Below are 24,885 nucleotides of genomic sequence, written 5' to 3' on the forward strand. Positions count from 1 at the left end.
CGTCCATGGGAATTCCAGGCAAGAGTACTGGAGTGGGGCGCCATTGTTCTATTCGGCCCAAATTTCCTAAAATTGCATATGTTTGTGGTATTTAACTTTCTTAGCAGCTAAAGAATTATTTCACTTTGAATTTCACCCTTGATCTAGATAACAGTCAACAGAATATTTTAATATGTTTTCCATGTTCGGCATTTTTCTATTCTGCTTGTTGTTCACTTTAAGATATTGTACAAGTAAAATATCCTGCCTTTAAATTTTTTGAAGTGCATCTTTGTGCCCTAATATACAATCAAATTTGTGACATTCATTTATTCTTGAAAAATAACTATCTTTATCCTATTTGTCAGTTACTTATTGTAATATGTAACTTGTAGGCATAAGACAAAACCCTAGAGTATATAATAGATTCTTCATTAAAAATTTTGCTTACTAAATATCATATTTTAATAGTCAAACATTGTCTTTAATTCTATTTCTACCTATTTCTGATTTCTTATCAATCATTTCCTCTTTAAAAATTATATTTTGGGTCTAGATGCTCATGATCATTAATTTTTAAAGCTATTTTTACCATTATTGAGTGTTCCTGTTTATCTTCTTAATGAGTTCACTCTGAAATTTGATATTATATTGATAACACTTGATTTTCTTAAATTATACTGACATGATAGATCTTAGATCTCCTAATTCTTCTTTTTGTTCCATCACTAAGTTGTGTCCAACTCTTTGTGACCCTATGAACTGCAACATGACAGGCTTCCTTGTCCTTCACTATCTCCCAGAGTTTGCTCAAACTCATGTCCATGGAGTCGGTGAGGCCCTCCAACCATCTCATCCTCTATCACCCTCTTCTCCTCCTGCCCTCAATTTTTCCTGGCACCAGTGTCTTTTCCAATGAGTCAGCTCTTTGCATCAGGTGGCCAAAGTATTGAAGCTTCACCTTCAGCATCAGTCCTCTCAATGAATATTTACGGTAGATTTCCTTTAGGATTGACTGCTTTGGTCTCCTTGCTGTCCAAAGAACTCTCAAGAGTCATCTCTAACACCACAGTTCAAAAGCATCAATTCCTTATTGCTTAGCCTTCTTTATGGTCCAACTCTCACAACCGTACATGACCACTGGAAAAACAATAGCCTTGGCTAGATGGACCTCTGTTGGCGAAGTAATGTCTCTGCTTTTGAATATGCTATCTAGATTGGTCATAACTTTCCTTCCAAGGAGTAAGCGTCTTTTAATTTCATGGCTGCCATCACCATCTGCAGTGATTTTGGATCCCCCCCAAAAATAAAGTCTGTCAAGTTGTTGATATTTCTCCTGGCAACATTCCAGCTTGCGATTCATTTAGCCTAGCATTTCATATGATGTTTATGCAGAGTACATGATGCAAAATGCTGGGCTGGATGAAACACAAGCTGGAATCAAGATTGCTGCAAGAAATATCAATAACCTCAGATATGCAGATGACACCACCCTTATGGCAGAAAGCAAAGAGGAACTAAAGAGCCTCTTGATGAAGGTGAAAGAGGAGAGTGAAAAAACTGGCTTAAAACAGCATTCAAAAAACTAAGATCATGGCATCCAGTCCCATCACTTCATGGCAAATAAATGGGGAAATAATGGAACCGTGACAGACTTTATTTTGGAGGGCTCCAAAGCCACTGCTCATGGTGATGGCAACCATGATTTTAAAAGACACTTGCTCCTTGGAAGAAAAGCTATGACAAACTTAGACCGCATATTAAAAACCAAAGACATCACTTTGCCAACAAAGGTCTGTCTAGTCAAAGCTATGGTTTTTCCAGTAATCCACATGGGTGTGAGCTGCTGCTGCTGCTGGTGCTAAGTCGCTTCAGTCGTGTCCAACTCTGTGTGACCCCACAGACAGTAGCCCACCAGGCTCCCATCCCTGGGATTCTCCAGGCAAGAACACTGAAGTGGGTTGCCATTTCCTTCTCCAATGCATGAAAGTGAAAAGAGAAAGTGAAGTTGCTCAGTCATGTCCGACTCTTCAAGACCGCATGGATTGCAGCCTACCAGGCTCCTCTGCCCATGGGATTTTCCAGGCAAGAGTACTGGAGTGGGGTGCCATTGCCTTCTCTGCATGGGTGTGAAAGTAGGACTTAAAGAAGGCTGAACACCGAAGAATTTATGTTTTTAAACTGTGGTGTGGGAGAAGATTCTTGAGGGTCCTTTGGACCATCCTAAAGAAAATCAATCCTGAATATTCATTGGAAGGACTGATACTGAAGCTGAAGCTCCAATACTTTGGCCACCTGATACGAAGAACTGACTCATTGGAAAAGACCCTGATGCTGGGAAAGATTGAAGGCAGAAGGGGAAGGGGGTGACACAGGATGAGATGGATGGATGGCATCACCGACTCCATGGACATGAGTTTACGCAAGCTCTGGGAGATGGTGAAAGACAGGGAACCCTGGCGTGCTGCAGTCCCTGGGGTCACAGACAGTCAGACATGACTGAAAGGCTGAACAACAACACTGTGCATGTAAGTTAAATAAGCAGGGGACTACTCTCCAGTTGTGATGCACAGGCTTCTCATTGTGATGACTTCTCTTGTTGTGGAGTACAGGATCTAAGGCACTCGGCCTTCAGTATTTGCAGCACATGGGCTTAGTAGTTGCGGCCCATGGGCTCTAGAGTGCAGACTCAGTATCTGTGGCACACAGGCTTAGTTACTCTGTGGCATGTGGGATCTTCCTGGATCAGGGATCAAACCTGTGTCTCCTGCATTGGCAGGAGGATTCTTTACCACTGAACCATCAGGGAAGTCCTGAATCCCAAATTCTTAATGGACCATTTTACCCCATCACTTGCCCCCTCCCCAGATCACCCTCAGATATTAAATCCCAACAAGAGCTTTCTTTCTCTCTGGATGGTACCTCCTCAACTGATACCACCCTTGCTCAGAATGTCACCTTCTCAGTATACTTGACCCATACCATGGATCCCACTAATTCATTAGCCCACCAATAACCCTCTATACTGCCCTCTACTGTCTCACTCCACTTGAATTCTGATTCAGTCGGACTTGGTTCAAATCCAGCTAATCACTGTCCCAGAAAGCTCATCTCCAGATAACGGGTATTAGTTTGCATCTTCTGTCCCAATAATTTTAGGCATTTGGCTGTGCAAGCATTATCATTTCAGCCTTCTCCACTTGGCAGATATTAGGGAACAACTTGTTCCTCTCTACCCTTTCATGTGATGATTTCCACCAAAACCTTCCTTCTCTGAGATTGCCAGAGACCTGTCTCTTAAGAAACCCAGCAAACCAAACATGTTGAAGCTGATAGCCTTTTTCCTCAGCCCTGATGTTGCAGAGCTTCTGGAGATAAAAATCTTCCTTGGAAGAAGTAAAAGGGAAAGAAAGGGATCATTTTCAAATAACTCATGCTGGCTTACCATCTGAATTCTTCTGGGGATACTTCTTGGCAAGATTTCTCAGCCTCATCACTATTAACACTTTGGGCCAGATAATCCTTTGTTGTGAGGAGCTGCTCTGCGCATTGTAGTATATTTAGCAGCATCCTTGGTCTCTACTCACTTGATGACAGTAGTACCCACCTCAAGTATGAGAACCAAAAATGTCTCCAGATATTGTCAAATGGCCCTTGGAAGACAAAACTGCCCTTCCATTGAGAAGCACTGCTTTGGAGTCACTTAATGACAGGCAGGACGCTTGAGCTCGTTCTTTCTGGAGGAGCAAAAGCAAGTCAGGTCATAGCACAATTTTCAGCAGCACCCTGATTCCAAGAACTTCAGAGGAAACATTTGTAGCAGAAATGAGGCCAGCCCTTTTAGGGTGTCCTTTCTCTGTACATCTGGTCCCTGATGTCTTCTATCTGATAGCTGTTTCCCCAAAGTCTCCCTTAATCTTCTTCAAAGGACTTAGTAATAACTCTCCACATTTAAATGTAGGCTGAAGCATTCCCATTGCTTCCCCATTTCCAGAGATGCCACACCCTGAGGCCCAGACTCTACACTTACCACAAATTCTGCCCCAAACCAAGCCCAAAGCTCTGGTTCATGTCTGCCCCAGGTTCACCTTGAACCTTTTTCTCCAATTCCTGCTCCTTCTCCCCACAAAGAGTCAGTTAGGTATGAGATATGGTTTCTAGTCCAAACTGAAACTCAACAAACTCTGCAAAGTGGCACTGCTACAGAGGCAGCTAGACAATGGGTAGGGCTTGCCCCACCCCCCAAGGTTCAAAGATCTTGGAAAGTATTTAGTCCTTTATCTCCTAATCTTTCTGCTTACAACCTCATATTCTGTGGATCAGCCTCCATCCTTCCTACAGCATTCCCCCCTCCCCTAGTAGCAATTCTGAAAGCACCTGTCTGGTGGGGTGTGGCCCACAAGAATCAAGAGTCTCTAGCACTCATGAAATATCAGAGCAAATTCCCGAAGATATTGCAGTCCAAGGGCAAAAATGGACTGTTATGGCTTCTTGGTTAAGGACCAAATTAGCAAAACTCCAAGCGTAATAGTGTCGAGGCACTCAAGAAACTTTCATGTGAGCAACTCAGGAAACAACCAACAAGGAAATGACCTGTAGGAGGTTCTAGAGCAAGTCTGAGGAGAGGCCCAAAAGATCATTTATGAAAGGGCTCAGAATGCTGTCCCATGAGGGATCTGGATTGACTGTGAAGGAGGTAGAAAAGGATTTAATGAGTCTCTGAAGGAATGATTCAGAGAGTGACTTATTGGGATCTCGAAGACCTGGAGAAGAGGGAAGTAGAAAACACCTTCATGGTACATCTGGGCAAGAGCTGGGACAGATCAATCAAATAGGATCCCTGTCCATGTGTGCCACTCAGGGCTTGCTGCCAGCTGTACATTGTCCTCCCTAGGAAGTTCCATAGCCACTTCCAGATCAGAAATTTAGTATCCTCGCTGAGTGGGAACTTGGCCTGACTGTACAATGAGAGTACTTTTTCCCCTTGATGCAGGAGCTTAACCAATACAAGTCCATATTATGTGACTTGGGTGTGGCAGATGTGGGATTTCCCTCCTAATCTCCTTGAATCCATAAAACTGCTTCAATTGAAAGAGGCCTAATTCCGGCCCCTTTCCCTCCTTAGTCACTCATGTTTCAGGGTCTGACCTCATAGTAAAGTTTGCCAAATTCCTTGGAGGAAATTCTCAGACAGGTTGTAAAGATAAGGTACCGTAATCAGGTGCTCAAACTAAGTCACTTCAGTCATGTCTGACTCTTTGCAACTATGGACTGTTAGCCTGACCGGCTCTTCTGTCCATGGGATTTTCCAGGCACAAATACTGGAGTGGGTTTCCATGCCCTCTTCCAGGGTCCAGACCAAGGGGTTAACCCATGTTTCTTACATATCCTGCATTGGCAGGCAGTTTCTTCACCAATAGTCACACACACACACACACACACACACACACACACACACACACACACACACAAATTGGTCCCCACCCCAAACAGATAACCCTTTATCTTCTCCCTGCCCTCTCACCTCAGGGTAAACAAGGGCCAGAGTGCTGAGACCATCCACTCTGATATTGGCTGTGGCTTTCAGAGGGCCCTGAGACCAGGGAAGAGAGCAGACTCTTCAGTCCTTCATAACCAGCCTACACACAGAAGCTCTGCCTTCTGATATAATGAAGTTCAGGTCAGTCGTTCAGTTATGTCTGACTCTTTGTGACCCCATGGACTGCAGCACAGCAGGCCTCCCTGTCCATCCCCAACTCCTGGAGTTTACTCAAACTCATGTCCATTGAGTCAGTGATGCCATCCAACATCTCATCCTCTGTCATCCCCTTCTCCTCCCACCTTCAATCTTTCCCAGCATCAGGGTCTTTTCCAATGAGTCAGTTCTTTGCATCAGGTGGTCAAAGTATTGGAGTTTCAACTTCAGCATCAGTCCTTCCAATGAATATTCAGGACTGATTTCCTTTGGGATGGACTGGTTGGATCTCCTTGCAGTCCAAGGGGCTCTCAGAGTGTTCTCCAACACTATCGCTCAAAAGCATCAAGTCTTCAGCACTTAGCTTTCTTTATTGTCCACTCTCACATGACTACTGGAAACACGTAGCTTGACTAGACAGACCTTTCTTAGCAAAGTAATGTCTCTGTTTTTTAATATGCTGTATAAGTTGATCATAACTTTTCTTCCAAGGAGCAAGCATCTTTTAATTTCATGGCTGCAATCACCATCTGCAGTGATATTGGAGCCCCCAAAAATAAAGTCTGACACTGTTTCCACTGTTTCCCCATCTATTTCCCATGAAGTGATGGGACCAGATGCCATGATCTTAGTTTTCTGAATGTTGAGCTTTAAGCCAACCTCTTCACTCTTCTCTTTCACATTCATCAAGAGGCTCTTTAGCTCCTCTTCACTTTCTGCCATCAGGGTGGTGTCATCTGCATATCTGAGGTTTTTGATATTTCTCCCAGCAACCTTGATTCCAGCTTGTGCCTCTTCCAGCCCAGCGTTTCTCATGATGTACTCTACATATAAGTTAAATAAGCAGGGTGACAATATACAGCCTTGACGTACTCCTTTTCCAATTTGGAACCAGTCTGTTGTTCCATGTCCGGTTCTAACTGTTGTTTCCTGACCTGCATACAGGTTTCTCAAGAGGCAGGTCAGGTGATCTGGTATTTCTATCTCTTTCAGAATTTTCCACTGTTTATTGTGATCCACACAGTCAAAGGCTTTGGCATAGTCAATAAAGCAGAAATAGATGTTTTTCTGGAACTCTCTTGCTTTTTCCATGATCCAGCGGATGTTGGCAATTTGATCTCTGGTTCCTCTGCCTTTTCTAAAACCAGCTTGAACATCAGGAAGTGCACAGTTCACTTACTGTTGAAGCCTGGCTTGGAGAATTTTGAGCATTACTTTACTAGCGTGTGAGAAGAGTGGAATTGTGCGGTAGTTTGAGCATTCCTTGGCATTGCCTTTCTTTGGGATTGGAATGAAAACTGACCTTTTCCAGTCCTGTGGCCCCTGCTGAGTTTTCCAAATTTGTTGGCATATTGAGTATAGCACTTTTACAGCATCATCTTTCAGGATTTGAAATAGCTCAACTGGAATTCCATCACCTCCACTAGCTTTGTTCATAGTGATGCTTCCTAAGGCCCACTTGACTTCACATTCTAGGATGTCTGGCTCTAGGTGAGTGATCACACCATAGTGATTATCTGGGTCGTGAAGATCTTTTTTATGTACTTCTTCTGTGTATTCTTGCCACCTCTTCTTAATATCTTCTGCTTCTGTTAGGTCCAGACCATTTCTGTCCTTTATCGAGCCCATCTTTGCATGAAATGTTCCCTTGGTATCTCTAATTTTCTTGAAGAGATCTCTAGTCTTTCCCATTCTATTGTTTTCCTCTATTTCTTTGCACTGATCATTGAGGAAGGCTTTCTTATCTCTCCTTGCTGTTCTTTGGAACTCTGTATTCAAATGGGTATATTTTTCCTTTTCTCCTTTGCCTTTCACGTCCCTTCTTTTCACAGCTGTTTGTAATGCCTTCTCAGACAACCAATTTGCTTTTTTGCATTTCTTTTCCGTGGGGATGGTCTTGCTCCCTGCCTCCTGAACAATGTCATGAACCTCCATTCATAGTCCTTTAGGCACTCTGTCTGTCAGATCTCATCCCTTGAATCTCTTTGTCACTTTCGCTGTATAATAGTAAGGGATTTAATGTAGGTCATACCTGAATGGTCTAGTGGTTTTCACTACTTTATTCAATTTAAGTCTGAATTTGGCAATAAGAAGTTCATGATCTGAGCCATAGTCAGCTCCCAGTCTTGTTTTTTTGCTGACTGTATAGAGCTTCTCCATCTTTGGCTGCAAAGAATATAATCAATCTGATTTTGGTATTGACCATCTGGTGTTGTCCATGTGTAGAGTCTTCTCTTGTGTTGTTGGAAGAGGGTGTTTGCTATGACCGGTGCATTCTCTTGGCAAAACTCTATTAGCCTTTGCCCTGCTTCATTCCATACTCCAAGGCCAAATTTGCCTGTTACTCCAGGTATTTCTTGTCTTCCTTCTTTTGCATTCCAGTCCCTTATAATGAAAAGGACATCTTTTTTTTGGTTGTTAATTCTAGAAGGTCTTATAGGTCTTCTTAGCCTTGTAGGTCTTCATAGAACTGTTCAACTTCAGCTTCTTCAGCATTACTGGTCAGGCATAGACTTGGGTTACTGTGATATTGAATGGTTTGCCTTGGAAATGAACAGAGATAATTCCATCGTTTTTCAGATTGTATCCAAGTACTGCATCTCAGACTGTTTTGTGTCCAATATAATGCAATATGACCTCAAATTCCAGCTTCCTTTGACCCTTTCTTCAACTTTCTGCCCTCTATCCTCACAGCAGATGTGCTAGGCCCCCACAGAGGAATTAGAAGTCACCCAAAGGGAACTTTTCATTTAAACACATTAAAAAATCCTTGCCTGCCATCCCTGCTTTTCTCTTTCCTTCCTGCTAAAGTGAAGATCCCCCAAACTAGGACTGATGCCCTGATGTCCCCCATCACAGCACTTTTCACACTGTGTTGTAACTTGTGGCTTAACTGTCCATCTTTCCTGAGGTTAGAGACATAGCTTGCCTTTCCTAATACTCTACCTCCAGCATATGGTGCTGAACATCCAGTAGGTACTCAATCTTCTGGGAGAATGAGAATCCTCAAGGGAGCATACCTGGGTGAGAGGCTCCACTCTCGGGGGTGGGCAAGGCCAGTTCCTGGACAGGGGCAGCTTCCTAGGGGCACCTCTCTGGCTTCATAACTAGAAGCTACCTTGTCTCCATGGCTTCCAGAAGATGTAGTTAGAGATATAATCTCACTGAAGAGGTTCTGCCAGAGTTTTCTAGATCCTTGAGAGATCTTTAAGCCTCCCTGGCCTGAAAGATTCAGTTGGGCAAGATTGACCCAAGCAGGGCTCTTCAGAAAACTTACTCTAAAGTTCTGTGCATGATTGCTAAGTCGCTTCAGTCATGTCCAACTATTGCAACCCTATGGACTGTAACCCACCAGTTTCCTCTGTCCTTGGGATTCCCAGGCAAGATTATTGGAGTGGGTTGCCACGCCCTCCTCCAGGGCATCTTCCCAATCCAGGAATCAAACCCCCATCTCTTAAGTCTCCTGCATTGGCAGGCAGATTCTTTATTACTAACGCTACCTGGGAAGCCCACTCTAAAGGTCTAGGTTGGACTAAATAACACTTTCTCTGATCCATATCATGCTTCTCTATATCTAATTATACATTTTACTGAAATTATCATTTTAAGTGTATATCTTTCCATAGTAGAACACTTGGGGTACAAGTGATAGAAATCCAAACCAAACTACTATAAAAGAAAACAGCTGCTACCCTGGAACCTAGGCAAGGGGGCGGGGGTGGTGGTGCAGGGCATCTCTGGTGTAGGGGCTGTGGCGGTGAGCGGGGACCCAGTGCAGTGGCTGGGATTGCTGCAGAGCTGATGAGAAACTACTAAAGCTCCTGTGGAAGCCAAGTAGAATTTCATAAGAACATAATGGATGAAGAGAAAACCTGTGGTGGCTGCAAGGGCCCTGATGCCATGCATATCAAACTGATATCTTCAGATGGTCATGGATTTATTGTAAAGAGAGAACATGTGCTAACATCAGGAACAATAAAAACCATGTTGAGTGGCCCAGGTCAGTTTGCTGAGAACAAAACTAATGAAGTCAATTTTAGAGAGATCCCTTTACATGTGCTATCAAATGTATGCATGTATTTTACCTACAAGATTCAATACACTAACAGCTCCGAGGAGATTCCTGAATTCCCAATTGCACCTGAAATTCCACTGGAACTGCTGATGGCTGCAAACTTCCTAGATTGTTAAATAAAATAAATTATAGTAAATGGCTAACTCTTTTTCAGTATTTAATATCTGTAGTTCAATTAGTAATTTTTTCATATATAACATGTTGCCTGTGTGCAGTTAAACTTTGAAGTTAATTGCAGAAGTAAGTCAGAAAGAAAAACACCAATACAGCATACTGACACATATATATGGAATTTAAAAAGATGGTAACGATAACCCTGTATGTGAGACAGCAAAAGAGTCACAGATGTATAGAACAGTCTTTTGGACACTGTGGGTGAGGGAGAGGGTGGGATGATCTGGGAGAAAGGCATTGCAACATGTATAATATCATATAAGAAATGATTCACCAGTCCAGGTTCGATGCAGAATACAGGATGCTTGGGGCTGGTGCACTGGGATTACCCAGAAGGATGGTACGGGGAGGGAGGTAGGAGGGGGGGTTCAGGTTGGGGAACATGTATACACCCGTGGTGGATTCATTTTGATGTATGGCAAAACCAATACAATATTGTAAAGTAATTAGCCTCCAATTAAAATAAATAAATTTAAATTTAAAAAATAAATAAATAAATAATAATAAAAAAATAAAGTTCATTGCAAAGCAGATTATCTTCTGTTATTTTGCATAGCAATCATAGTTGAAGTTGAAGTTTGTTTGCTACATAACAAATTAAGGACATTTTCACAAACTGAGAGATAAACAAATATATAAAATTTAAAAAAAAGAAAACATTTCCACATAACCAGGGCAGGGAAATCCAGGGAGGTAACTAGCTTCTGGCCCTGCTGAATCCAGGGGACCAAATAATGTCTTTGCAGTTTCTCATCCCAACTCTCAGTTTTACTTATCACTGCTTGGCTTTGAACTTCAAAAAGAATTGGCTCTTTCCATGTGGTAGGCAAGATGGCATCACCAATGCAATGGACATGAACTTGGTCAAACTCCTGGAAACGGTGAGGGACAGGAAGGCCTGCCATGCAGCAGTCCATGGGGTCGCAGAGTCGGACACGACTTGGCATCTGAACAACAAAATGTATATGTATGGATATGTGTATACACGTGTGTAAGTGTGTATACATGTGTATAAGTTTGTATACATATTTAAATCTATATTTACTTGTATGGAAAACCATGGGCTCACAACAATACCTCCAGTTTCAGTCCAAAATTAGAACAGAGTTTTTGCCTTTGCATATTTGTAGCTCCTTTCTCTATAAGTAAGAAATCTTATTAATATAGTCATTTATTCAATCTGTCCCCTTTACGGAAGGAATTTCCCATCACTGCCGCAACCCCCTTCCATGTGCAAACAGCCTCCTTACTTCCACTGGGCTCCAACAAGCCATGCTGGGCAGCTCTCCTATGTGACCACAATACTCACCCAGGTGAATCTGGACAGCTCTCCTGCACATGCAGTCCCCTCCTTCAGCTCATGCTCAGATTCTCTGACACTCCGCACATTCCCCAAACCCTCCACGGTGTCAATGCCTGCCTTAACTTGACTCATCGTTACAATGTTGAGTGAATTTTTAGCACCTCATTTTTTTAATGTTATTTTATTACTATGTATTAAATTATAATGTATATCTATGTCCTTATTTTTTAATTATAGCATTGCAAATAATACTTGTCTTTTTTGACAATTAGCCTCGACTTATGGTATTTTCTTTTTCTAGTAGTAACCCCTGCATGCCATTAGCTTAATGTATATTCTTGTGTTTTTGAAGTTTGTATGCATATATATATATATATATACATGTTCCCAAAAGAAGCATAATATACATCTTACATGGACGTTCCTGGCAGCTCAGACAGTAGACTCAGCCTGCAATGCAGGAGACCCGGGTTAGGTCCCTGGGTCAGGAAGATCTCCTGGAGAAGGAAATGGCAACCTACTGCAGTATTCTTGCCTGGAAAATCCCATGGACAGAGGAACCTGAGGGCTACAGTCCATGGGGTCACAAAGAGTCGGACACGACTAAGCGACTAACACTTTCACTTTCACGGTCTTTCCCCTTCACTTTGTTCCCCCTTTTCTAGGATTTAGTGTAGAGGTTAAGGTTACAATAATTTCAGTCTGCTGCCATCTTTTTAAATAACTTTATTTAGCTAGTTATTTTTGGCTGTCCTGGATCTTCGTTGCTGTGTAGGCTCTTCTCTAATTGCGGTGAGCAAGGACTACTCTCTTGCTGTGGAACTCAGGCTGTAGGTCATGAGGGCTTCAGAAGTCGTGGCACGTGGGCTCAGTAGTTGCAGCTCCTGGACTCTAGAGCACAGGCTCAGTAGTTGTGGAGCTTGGGCTTAGTTGTTCTGAGGTGTGTGGGATCTTCCCGGCCCAGAGATCAAATCTGTGTCTCCTGCATTGGCAGGCAGATTCTTTAACCACTGAGCCAGCAGGGAAGCCCTGCTGCCATCTTAAAATCGAGAGCTGTATTTTACTTTTCCTTCACCACTTGGCCCAGTGACTAGGATATAGTAGTTTACTCAATCAAATGTTGTTTTAATTGGATTTCTTAAGCTAGATTTCAGAAATCAAGTTATTTATTTTTTAACTTTTTATTTTGTGTTAGGGTATAGCCAATTAACAAAAATTGTTGTGACCATTTCAGGTGAACAGTGAAAAGATACAGCCATATATACAAGTGTATCCATTCTTCCCCGAACTACCCTCCCATCCAGGCAAAATTTTTTTTAATCTGCCAAACTATTAGAAGCAAAGAGGTTAGATTTTTCTGCCATCAGAACTCTGAGGATAAGTGCTATGCTTATCAGGGCTTACAGTGAGATCACTGTCCTTATCACGTATCTCATATATTTGACTTAAAAGAGCATACTATTTAAATGGTAGCAATATTCATGTGAAATCTCCAACTTAGGAGGGTCTTAACATATGATGATTTATTTATGATGGTTTGATTTGTTGATCACCTCATTTTACAATTATTCTTATTGAAAATAATGGCAGAACAGTGATGACAAATTTTCCTCTGTAACTGTCCATTTGATTCAGACCAGGTCTGTGCAGTCAAAGATAGCAGAAATCAGTATTCTCTCATTTGTAAAGCAGAATAATTCTGACAGGATGAATGTATTATGCAGACAGCAAGTTCCCATGTCTCCAAACAGCAATAATTCCAACACAGACATAATTTTCTCTATGAAATACCTAAGATTCTGCCTGGGTAGGACATCAAATGAATAATTTTTCAATGTGAAAAATGTATGATTTTATCACTACAAGAATAGAAATGTTGGCATACAGTCTATGTTCGATACAGGATACAGGGTGCTTGGGGCTGGTACACGAGGATGATCCAGAGAGATGATATGGGGTGAGAGGTGGGAGGGGGGTTCAGGATTGGGAACTCATGTACACCTGTGGCGGATTCATGTCAATGTATGGCAAAACCAATACAGTATTGTAAAGCAAAATAAAGTAAAAATAAAAATTAAAAAATAAATAAATAAAATATCAAATCTAAAAAAAAAAAAATGAAATGTTGGCATAGCATGAGAGTTCTATTTATCCATTTAGGCAACCATGAGACTTGGAGTCAGGAGACCTGTCCTGCGCTTAGCTGGAGATTCTCAGAACTAAGAGAAGTGAGCCATTTTCAGTTTGAGTTTTCACACAAGTAAGCGGGGATAATAAGAGGTTACCTATCTCATAGCATTATCCCCCATGAGCTAAGTATCTTTAAATGTAGATATGGTATGATGAGTCCAAAGCATCATATAATTAGATATTGCTAAGAGAGTCCCAGGTGGCTCAGTGGTAAAGAATTTGCCAGGCAACGCGGGAGCCTTAGGAGATGCAGGTTCAATTCCTAGACTGGGAAGATCCCCTGGGAAGGGAAATGGCAATCCACTCCAGTACTCTTGCCTGGAGAACCCGGTGGGCAGAGGAGCCTGGTGGGCTACCGTCCACTGGGTCACAAAGAGTTGGGCATGACTGAGTGACCAACCATGGAGAGAGACACAAGGACAAATGGTTAGTTTTAGAATATTTGAAGCATAACTTCCAAGAATATCCTCCGGAGGCAGAAAGAAGGATCCGTCTCAGAGCACCTTGAGTCTCTCTGAACTCTTGAAACAGACATATGGGACAATATTATTCTCATTTAAGAGAAGCAAACTCAGAGCAATATCTTTGCCCAGAGTTACACAGTCACGAATAGCAGAGTTGGGATCCGACCTTGGCCCTTTTTGATTCCCAAGGCCAGTTTCCCTACACTCAACATACCCTCCCCAAAGCTAAGTGGGGAAGGGAGCAAAACTGAGAGGAATTGGGTGAGGGGAGGAGAGTGAGGTTGATCTGGGGCAAAGCAGGGGTCAAAAAACAAGGCAAGGACTAGACGAACACTTTCACAGAGTCATGCAGGTGACCACTGACAGAGAATCTGGGCAGAGGTCGTTGTGTGTATGTGTGTGTGTTAGTCGCTCAGTCGTGTCCAACTCTTTGCCACCCCATGGACTGTAGCCCACCAGGCTCCCCTGTCCATGGGATTTTCCAGGCAAGAGTACTGGAGTGGGTTTCCATCTCCTTCTCCAGGGGATCTTCCCAACCCAGAGATCGAACCCAGGTCTCCCACATTACAGGCAGATTCTTTACCATCTGAGCTACAAGGGAAGCCCAGACAGAGGTAGTTAAGTCTGAGTGTTTCAAAAGCTGACAAGAAGAGGACTAAATTATTTAATCCATTGATTTATTTGATAAACTAATTTAATTTTTAGAAAAGTAGGATTAAAAAAAAAAAACTGCTGGAAAGAAAATAATTTATATCTCAAATAGAAAACCACCAATAATGTGAGACTCTCAAGGCAGTAGCTATGACCATGCCCACACCTCTTACTCCAGGTTGTTAAGAGACCCGATAGTCCTTTGAACTTTGAAAATTCTCTCAGCAGAGTCATCCCACACTGGAGTGATCCAGCTAGAAAGTGAGTGCCATGAGGCAGGGACCTTGTTTTGTATATGGATGAATCTTTAGCACCCAGAATTGTGCCTGGAATATTGGAGGTATGCACCAAGTATTTTTTGAAAGAATCTGAAAATTCGTGAACTAAAATATGGCATCATCTCTGAGGACCCATTGGAACAGAGAGCTGCATGTTCCTCTGGTTCATTCTCCTTTCAAGAAGAAAATCTGATGACTGCTCCCCATCTAGAATCAAGTGTTTAGGTTGAACTCACAGACTACAAAGCATTTTAAGGCCTGATTGCCTATAAAATATGACAAAGGATAAAGTCTGCCACAGATGTTGTTAAATAAGACAGAGCAAAATTGAAGCATTTGCTGTCCCAGTCAACAGATACGAGGGTCAACAGCAGTCAGGCTCGCGCTTCATGCAGTTCGCGACCGGGCTCAGATTCTCCTTTCCTTTAGCAATGAGGCCATGGAAATACTGGCAATCTGTTATAGAGTGGGGGGAAAGTTAGAACTGTGGTAACACATTAACTTGAAAAGAAGCAGGAGAGAATACAAGGTACAAGCAATCAGGGTGCAGGGTGCAGGGCTCAGGGCACAGGCTCTGCAGCTGTGCTGTCCAGCACTGCAGTCGGAGCCACAGGTGGCAACTGAGCATAAGAAATGTGGTCAATCTGATTGAGATGCACAATAAATGTAAAAATTCACATTGGGTTGTAAAGACTTAATACAAAGAAAGAATGTAAAATATCTCAGTTGTAATTTTTTTATATTGATTTGTTGAAATGATGGTATTCTGGATAGAGTCTGTTCTGAATTAAATTCACCTGTCATTTTTCTTTAATGTGGCTGTTGGAAAAATTAAAATTGCATATGTGACTTACAGTTGTGGCTAGCATTGTATGTCTATTTGGCTAAAGTTGTCTAGACCAATATTATATGTGTGTGTGTATATGTGTCTGTCTGTCTGTGTGTGTGTGTAACACACATATATATGTTTGTGTGCATGCTCAGTCACTCAGTCATGTCCAAACATTGCAGGATTCAATTCATCACTCTGCCACTGACTTGCAGAGTAATCTTGGGAAATGACTCAATATTTCAGGTTTCAGTTTCCTTATCTGTAAATGAGTGATAACACCAGCACTTTCCTTCTAGGGTTATGAGAACTGACAGACTTAATTCTTCCATAGCACCTGGCACAGAGCTTTCATATACTGAGCAGGTGTTGGGGCTCAGGGGAAAGCTGACGGCCTGAGTGAAGCAGGAGGGACAGCAGCAAGTGAGCTGGGCCTCCTGCTATACGCAGCAAGGACTTGAGAAGCTAATAACTCTGCCATCCCCACTCTGGGGGAATAGAGGAAGAACTTTCAGCCTTCAGAGTACTTCTGCCCATAGCTCTGTTTCACCTCTGGGGACACTTGACTCCAGATCCCCTCGAGTATATCCTGCATATTGTCAGGGAAATGGATGTTTTGTACTTTCCAGGTACTATGAGAACAACACGAATGCCAAAATGACTGAGCTCCCTTGTGAAACACAAGGTGAGAGAGTGTTAACCAAGGAAATGATATTGGCGTCTGACCTCATCAATCCCACCCCTTCTTAAGCAAAGAATGCCCAAGGCAGAATGTTTCAAGAAAGGCCTTTGGGTCAGGGAAGAATATGAAAGAGTACACTCAAGCATCTTGGGAAGATGTTCAAGTAAAATGAGAAGGGCCAACACCCATAGATTGCTTTCTGAAAAGCTTCAGATCTGGCCTTTGATGCTGCCTCTTGCTGCCCATCTCACACCACTCTCTTACAGACCCTCCCCCCTCTGTGACAGCTCCCTGAACCCCTGAGCCTCTATCTCCTTACCTACTGCTCGGGTTACAACTCAGTGTCTTTGTGAATCCTTCCTTGACCTCTGCCCCAGGGAAAGGTAAGTCACCCCCTTGTCGGTGCCTCTATGCACCAGCACATACTCATTTTCGTATTTGCTGTACACCCACTCCAGAGATTTTCACCCACAGAACTGAGTTCAGATCCTGGCTCAATTTCACACTTGACCATAGAGAATCATCGTGTCTTATGCATGAGTTTTCTGTGAGGAGTGAATAGAATGCTTGGCCCAGAGCTTTCCCTATAACCCACCAAGGTTCAGTCTTTCCTTAAGAGAACCGTCAGGTTTAGTGACTTAAGGTACTTAATTAATAAGGCAAATAATTTTTTAGTGACACACTCTTATCATTCACATGTGAAGTGTACATTACATACATAATATTCATTTATATTTTATACATATATATGTCTTATAGAAATATATTGAATTTGTTTGAAACACATAGAAATCTTATAGGAGTGGCAATTAAGACCAAATAAATTCTAATACATTTTTCACATTCCCTAATGTACTACCAGTCCATTCTGAAGGAGATCAGCCTTGGGATTTCTTTGTAAGGAATGATGCTAAAGCTGAAACTCCAGTACTTTGGCCACCTCATGCGAAGAGTTGACTCATTGGAAAAGACTCTGATGCTGGGAGGGATTGGGGGCAGGAGGAGAAGGAGACAACAGAGGATGAGATGGCTGGATGGCATCACTGACTCGATGGACGTGAGTCTGAGTGAACTCCGGGAGTTGGTGATGGACAGGGAGGCCTGGCGTGCTGTGATTCATGGGGTCGCAAAGAGTCGGACACAACTGAGCGACTGAACTGAACTGAATGTACTACCTTATATTGTGAAAAGATTTAGACATTCCATTTCCAAAGCTTCTCATTTTAGTTGCCATCTATATATCAGGAACCCAGGCTCACCATTCACAAATACACTCCTAGCCACAGTCAAGTCTTCCTCAGAGGTTGGGCCTTACCTCAGACTGTCAGATAAAGCTTCTACCCCATACTTAGAAAGGCAGTAGCCACCGCCAAACAGGGATACTCTCCCAGCTGGACTAGAAACATTGACTACTCTTCCCCTGGTTTTTCTGACCAGGGGACAAAAGCTCAGTGTCACCTCAATGAGGCCAATCAAGTTCACATTCAAGATTTTGGAGAAGTCATCTTTGGTCAGCCATTCATTTGGGGCAGCAGGCAGAAGGATGCCAGCATTGTTCACCAAACCCCAGAGGCCTGGAGTAGAAACAAAATATTAGTTAGAGACAGAAAGCCCATTTATGAATCATTTCAGTGTTCAGACCACATTCTCCTGAGGAAGATAAACAATAAATCCAATAAGTTGGCAAATTATAAAGTATGTTTTGTGTGTGCATGGTAAGTCACTTCAGTTGTGTCCAACTCTGTGTGGCCCTATGGACTGCAGCCCACCAGGCTCCTCCATCCAGGGGATTCTCCAGGCAAGATTACTGAAGTGTGTTGCCATGCCCTCCTCCAAGGGATCTTCCCGACCCAGGGATCGAACTGCATTTGGTCTCCTCCACTACAGCCAGATTCTTTACCACTATCACCACCTGGGAAACCCCTTCACATTTCTTTCATTGTCTCACAATTCCTGGTCTTCTCTCCACCTCTCATAACCCGAAAAGACTGGAAGGAAGAGAATATACACTCTTGTATTGTGAGAATGGTTTTTAAGTAATGATTCCCCAATATCAGTATTACTTTTTTTTTAAAACAATATTACTTTCTTTCCTTTATTCATTTTTTAGAACTTTGCAGAGGATAGGGGATGTGAATAGAAAAGAAGTGACATCTGCCACAATTTATGTCCTTGGCTCAAATTCCCAACAGAGATCTCCACTTCAGAGATCCCATTCTCAAAAGGCAGGGAGTACCTGCTGCATAGTACAGGGAGCTCAGAGCAGGGCTCTGTGATGACCCAGATGGTGGCATGGGGGAAGTGGGTGGAGGAGAGGTCCAAGAGAGGGGAATATATGTATGCTTATAGCCGATTCATTTTGTTGTATAGCAGAAACCAACACAACATTGCAAAGCAAGTATATCTGCCGGGAGCCAGCGAGAGGAACTCCGCCCATGGCAAAGGTCATGAGGAACGAGGCTTGGCACACGCAAAGGCGTGATCAAGCCTCAGGAAACCCCCTGTTCCCAAGCATCTAACCCCAAAAGCAGAGTCGGTTTTATGCTCTCACATAGACCTCTGACTTTACGGGGGGTTCTCCCCCGTAACCATTTCTCTCGGAGAAGGAGTTAACTTGCAGCTCCAAGTCAATAAAAATTCCTGGGCGTGACAAGAGTGTTTCAGCTTACAGACTCCTCTGAAGGTTATCTAGCCCACCTGTATAGGTTCGTCTGGCCACATGTGATTGTTTACAGCCTCCAAATCTGAGAGGCACGAGATGTTTTAGACTTACTAAAGGCAAATTCTTTTGGGGAGTTAGAAATTATTAGTATAGTGGGTTGGTTAGGAATTATATTGGTGAAGGGTTTTTCATTTGTTGTGTCAATAATTGCTGCTAATTCCCTGCTCTGGGTGGGACAAGGATGTCTCAGGTCAAACCTCTCTGCTGGCAGACTAGCTTGTGGAACAGGATTATCCATATTCCTGCCACATGATTGTTTACTACCTCTCAACCATAAACAGCACAGAGAGTTTTGGAGTATTTTGAGAGTCTTAATTAGCACAGGGCTTTTTCTTCCTGTTGAGTCAATGATTGCCGCCAGGCCTCCATATCCTTAGGCACCTGGGAATATATTAATCAATGTATTTGGAATATAGAAAAGGAAATACAGAAGTTTTAAGGTTAGCAATACTAGACTTTTTGAGTTAATGGATTTTCTCTTTTGTAATAGATCACTGTACTTTGTTATAAATCACTGTGTCCTTGTTATGTAAAAATGTAACTTTATCACTATCTTAAGACTAAATAGATTTTAAGGGGAGCATTGGTGAAAGGATTTTCATTTGTTGGGCTGATGTTTGCTGCTAAATCTCCATGTTCCCTACCCTTATAATGAATATAACTAACATATAGGAGAAATAAGTATTAACCTTTAAGATTAATCCTGTTAACCTTGGGTTAAATAAATTCCTTTCTTGATTGTAACTCCCTACACCCTCACCCTATAGGAATGTAACTTTATTTGGAGGGTGGTGCCTGGTTTAAGAAAAAACACCCTTGGAAGAAATAAGTTTTTTGGTTATCAGAAAGAAAGGATCATAAAATGTCAGCAGGTCTCACTCATGGCCAGAAGATGATGTACCTTTTTTATACATTTATGTGAAGCACCTGATTTTGATAAAGGTCAGGACTGCTGACCCCTGCGTGACTCTGTATTCATCCCTATGTGTAACAAAAGGTATACAAGCAAACCCAAAAATAACGAAATCGGATCAGTTTCCAGAAAGACTGATTCCCCCATGTCGCTTCTTTCTTGCTCCTGTTTTTCTGGCTGAATTCCTATCTGGAGCATGGATGCTATTCCACGTAATCCAAGTTATTCAGCCTCTTTTTCTCCACTAATCTTCCTACTACACTATCCATTTCTAATCTCTCTCTATATCTGTGATTAAATATGTATTTTTCCAAAGACACCGACTCCGTCCCCACCTTTGAATCACCCTGGATCCACCGGGGCTGGACCCATTTTTTTTTAAGGGGAAGAGAGTGAGGGATCTGTGCTGGGGTGTTTACTGATTCTTATGTGCCAATGTCATCCAGTCTCACAGGAGACTATATGTGTAAATAATATATATTCAAATGGTTAAGACATCAATCACTCTCTCAAGAAATTTAAAATTGCTTGCAATAAAAGTTGTATTGGAAAAAAGGACTACACTGATAATTAGTACAACCAAGATTAAATTCCAAAAAAGTCAGAAAAATATGCGTAACTAGATTTAGAGAGAAGGCTTCAGCCAGGGGTGGCCTTTAAAACAGAGGCTCCAATTCAGAGATGCAGAATGAAGAACACGGTGACTACAGGAAGCCATTGGCACCAGCAGTCCCCAAATGCATCCGATTTAGCTGCTTAAGCAGGAGGCTTATTTCTGGACCAGTGAGGGTGTGAGGTTTTGAGGCTTCAACCTTCCATTAACATATGGAGACTTATCTCTGAAAGGGCCAAACCCTCTTTTCATTTTTCTCTCATTACTATGGGAGAGGGAGAGAAAAGCGAAACTTCAAAGGAAACATGTATCCTGGGGCTCAAGGAATTTTGGGGGTTTTGAAAATACTTGGGGCAGTAAAAAATCCTTATTCACTCCAAGATCTTGAAATAATGTGACCAAATAGAACACTTTTTGAAATACATGATTACAAAATACATGTCGACCTAATTAATGGTTCATTGTTCTGTAAACAATGTAAGAGTTCAATTTTCTCACATTTCTCACATTGTGTGTTTGTGATGATAGCTACAGAGTCACAGACAATCATCAATTAAAATGAATTATAGTTAGTTGTGATAGTTTTACTTCTAGCGCTAGTTTGTTTTCAAATAAAGCTTTGTTTTAAATTTTACTTTTTAACTAAGAGAAAATCTTTTCTCTATGTGGGTGTCGATGCATTTCCACACCTTTGATCTGATGTGCAGTGCAGGGCGTCTACAGTGACTAGCTGGACATTCAGCCTGAAGCAAGGCAATATCTCATCCTCTTTTATTTGGCCTCAGTAGCTATGTAGCTCAAACAAAAATTTAGTAAGTTTTTGTGTCATGAATTTAAACTAGAAAATCATGCTGCTCTCAGTAATTGCGAACAAGCATTTTACCAAAGTGCCAAAAGAAGACATTTAAACAGCACCCCGTCCCCCAACAAAATGGTCCGAGCCTTTTACAAAAATAAGGATAAAGTGTCCTCCACCTGTGCCAACGACTGGAACATTTGCAGCTGAGAGGACCACATAGCATGGACAGAAGGAATTAATTCTTGATTTCCTTTTAGCACTGGGAGCAGAAGGGCTATGCAAGGAAGAAACACGCAGAACTTGAGAGAAAGCAGCAGTTCCTTCAGGCTTCCCAGGGGGTGCTAGTGGTAAAGAATCCGCCTTCCAGTGCAGCAGATGCAGGAGATGTGGGTTTGATCCCTGGAATGGGAAGATCCCCTGGGGAAGGAAATGGCAACCCACTGCAGTATTCTTGCCTGGCAAATCCCATGGACAGAGGAGCCTGGCAGGCTGCAGTCCGTGGGGTCAGACACGACCTAGTGACTGAACAACAACAGCAGTTCCTTCATGTTGAGCACAGCATGGGCAGTGGGACAGTCAACATGCCTTTCCTTGGCTTTCCCCTCTCTCTCAGGGATTCCCTGTATTCAGAGTTCTTGCCCAGGATGCACATGGGTCAAGGCCAGGTGAGTGCAAGAAAGGGAGAAAGAACCAACACCTACAGCTATTAGTCTGCAGAATGCTCACTCAGCTGAAGGACATACCGCTTCCAGATCCCAAATGGTCGGCCCTGGATTTTCTTCTAGAAAATTGAGAAATCTGGCTGCTCCCTTGCCAAAGGTAAGGCACCTACTTAGCCTCACAGGAAGCCCTCTCTGCTGCTTGCCTGGGCTGTCTGAGAAACTCATGCCAGGACTGATAAGAGGGGACACTACACACAGATTTTGCTTGGGTCTTGGTGACAGGAGTTTGGGTATACCTTGATCTCAATTATTTTCTCAAGATCGACTCATCATAAATTCCCTGTCGGCACTGACTGAACAATAAAGACATTTCCAGAACCCTCCCTGGATACAGTAGGTTTTTCTGATTCTCGCCATTTGCTAACTTTGAGAAAGACAGGTTTATACTGTTCTCAAGAAAAGACATGTAAAATTATATACGAGCAGCATAATGGCAGCCTGCTCATGGCAGAGTTCACCTTTTTACTCTGGATTTTCAGAGGATACCATACATGCAAATTACGGTTTCTGCACCACAGTCACCTCTTTCTTTCCCCTCATTGCCTTTCTAGCCTTCATTCTGTCTTCCCTACCTATACATACTCTTACCTATTAAACCTGTTTCCTCACTGTTTTACCTTCCACTCTGATACACTCATATTCCATACAACCTGACTTTTTTAGGCCAGTCCCAAATATGCTCACTTACTCCATGAATGCTAATGTATTTTTGAGTCTTCATGTAATAAAACATGTCCCAAATATACCCCCACCCTGACCCCCAAGACTTTTCACGTGGCATGGTTTTTGCTCATTCTAGAACACTGAAGACAAAGCAGCCTACCCAACGGACAGACTTCCCCTGGCCGTACCTCTGTCCCCGACGTGCTCCTCCACCCACTCGGTGGCCGCAGCAACGCTGTCTGTCTTGGTGACGTCCAGGATCACCGTCTGCAGCCTGTCTGATGTCTGGTTCCTCAGCTGTTCAGCCCCCTGCTCTGTCAGACACGCAGCCAGGACTCTCAAGCCTCTCAGGTCCAGCTGCCTGGCCAGCAGGTTCCCGAAGCCCGAGTCACAGCCCGTGATGAAAATGAACTTGTTCTGAAGGTGGCTCACCACCTGCCTCTCCCGGGACCAGCGCAGGAAGTAGTACAGGACCACGAGGACCACCGGGTACAGCCACCTGGCAGAGACCTGTCCTTCCCTTCAAGAAAAAAGAAAATTCTTCCAGACTCAAACAGGTTAGGGTTATGTTTGGCTGCTTTTTTATTGTTTTCTAGTTTACCCTTAATCTACTCAATTTAGTTAATGATGCCTATAAAGATTAACTTTTGATATAATAACTCTGAAGTTTGGTTATTTAACAGGCTTTTGAGGAATGTATTTGAAAATAGGAAAGCAGGATGATTCTATCAGGTTTAGGAATTAATATGAAACTCCTATTCTGGTCATGCTGTCTTTAAAAAGGAGTATTTGACAAAAATTTAGATGTATTGATATTAGGTAAAGAAAGGAGATAATGAGTCAGTTGGCAACTTCAAGCATTCAGAAATAGATACAGCTTGATTCTTCAAAATTGAATTTGTCAAACTTAAAAGTGTTGCTAGATATGCAGACTGCAATTTGGTTTTTTCCTCTTTGTTCTCTCCTCTTTTAAACAAACAAACAAACAAAATACATTTAAGCAACTTTATAAAATAAAGATCATAATTATAATTAATTTAATCTTAATTTTATCTGATATTTAATGTTCAATTCAAAAATATTAATTTATTTTAATATCCCTATTATGTAAAGACAGTGAAGGAAAAAGATAAATAAGTAAATATACATATTTAAGATCAAGAAGGGAAACTCAAGAAATACACAAAAACTATTGTAAAAACACTAAGAAGTGATAACTAGATGTTGGGAGGACAGCAGGATGAATAGGTAAAACGTAGACAATTTTTAGGACAGTGAAACTATTCTAGATGATATTGTAATGGTGGGCATGATCTCAGACAGTCAACAATGAGCAGTTCTCAAAAGAGTTCTTTGTTCCCTGCCTGGAAGTTGAACCGGGGTAGCCTGGATGAAAACTGGAAACCCTAGCCACTAGACCACCAGGGGCTAGAAGCCAGAAGCACATTTTTTCCAGCTCTTACTCCCATGGAAAGCAAGGATGTTTCAAGGAGGCAAAAACTGTAAAAATAAGTACAAAGTTTATTTTTGGAGATACAGCGTTATTTGTGGGACAGCATACAGAGAAACTGTTTAAGACAGAAGCAAGGCAGAAATTACACACCCAAAGAAAAAGAGTGGGGGCATCCTATCTAATGAGGAGTAGCCCAGTAAAGAGGTGACTTAAAAAAAAAGAAAGAGGTGACTTAAATCACTTACATAGGATAATCTTTCCTGGTCTTTGGCCAATTATCTTGTTTTCTTTTCACACCTGATTGGTTCTAGGACCCTCTGCAACATTCGAGCACAACTATTTGCTAAGATGGATCCCACCACAGAGGCCTGTAGGGGTATGTCCACACTAATTCTGGGTGTTTCAGTTCAGTTCAGTTCAGTTCAGTCGCTCAGTCATGTCTGACTCTTTGCGACCCCATGAATTGCAACACGCCAGGCCTCCCTGTCCATCACCAACTCCCGGAGTTCACTCAAAGTCACGTCCATCAAGTCGGTGATGCCATCCAGCCACCTCATCCTCTGTTGTCCCCTTCTCCTCCTGCCCCCAATCCCTCCCAGCATTAGAGTCTTTTCCAATGGGTCAACTCTTTGCATGAGCTGGCCAAAGTACTGGAGTACCCCCTCCCTTTTTGATCCCCA

At 42.4% G+C, this 24,885-nt stretch overlaps 1 pseudogene; it reads right to left on the reverse strand.

The window, feature by feature from the left end:
- Positions 1-16,149: 16,149 nt before the first annotated feature.
- LOC128048148 (retinol dehydrogenase 16-like) lies at positions 16,150-24,531 on the reverse strand (annotated as a pseudogene).
- Positions 24,532-24,885: the final 354 nt, after the last annotated feature.

The sequence above is a fragment of the Budorcas taxicolor genome, chromosome 5, assembly GCF_023091745.1.
Source record: "Budorcas taxicolor isolate Tak-1 chromosome 5, Takin1.1, whole genome shotgun sequence".
NCBI classification, from domain to species: Eukaryota; Metazoa; Chordata; class Mammalia; order Artiodactyla; family Bovidae; genus Budorcas; species Budorcas taxicolor.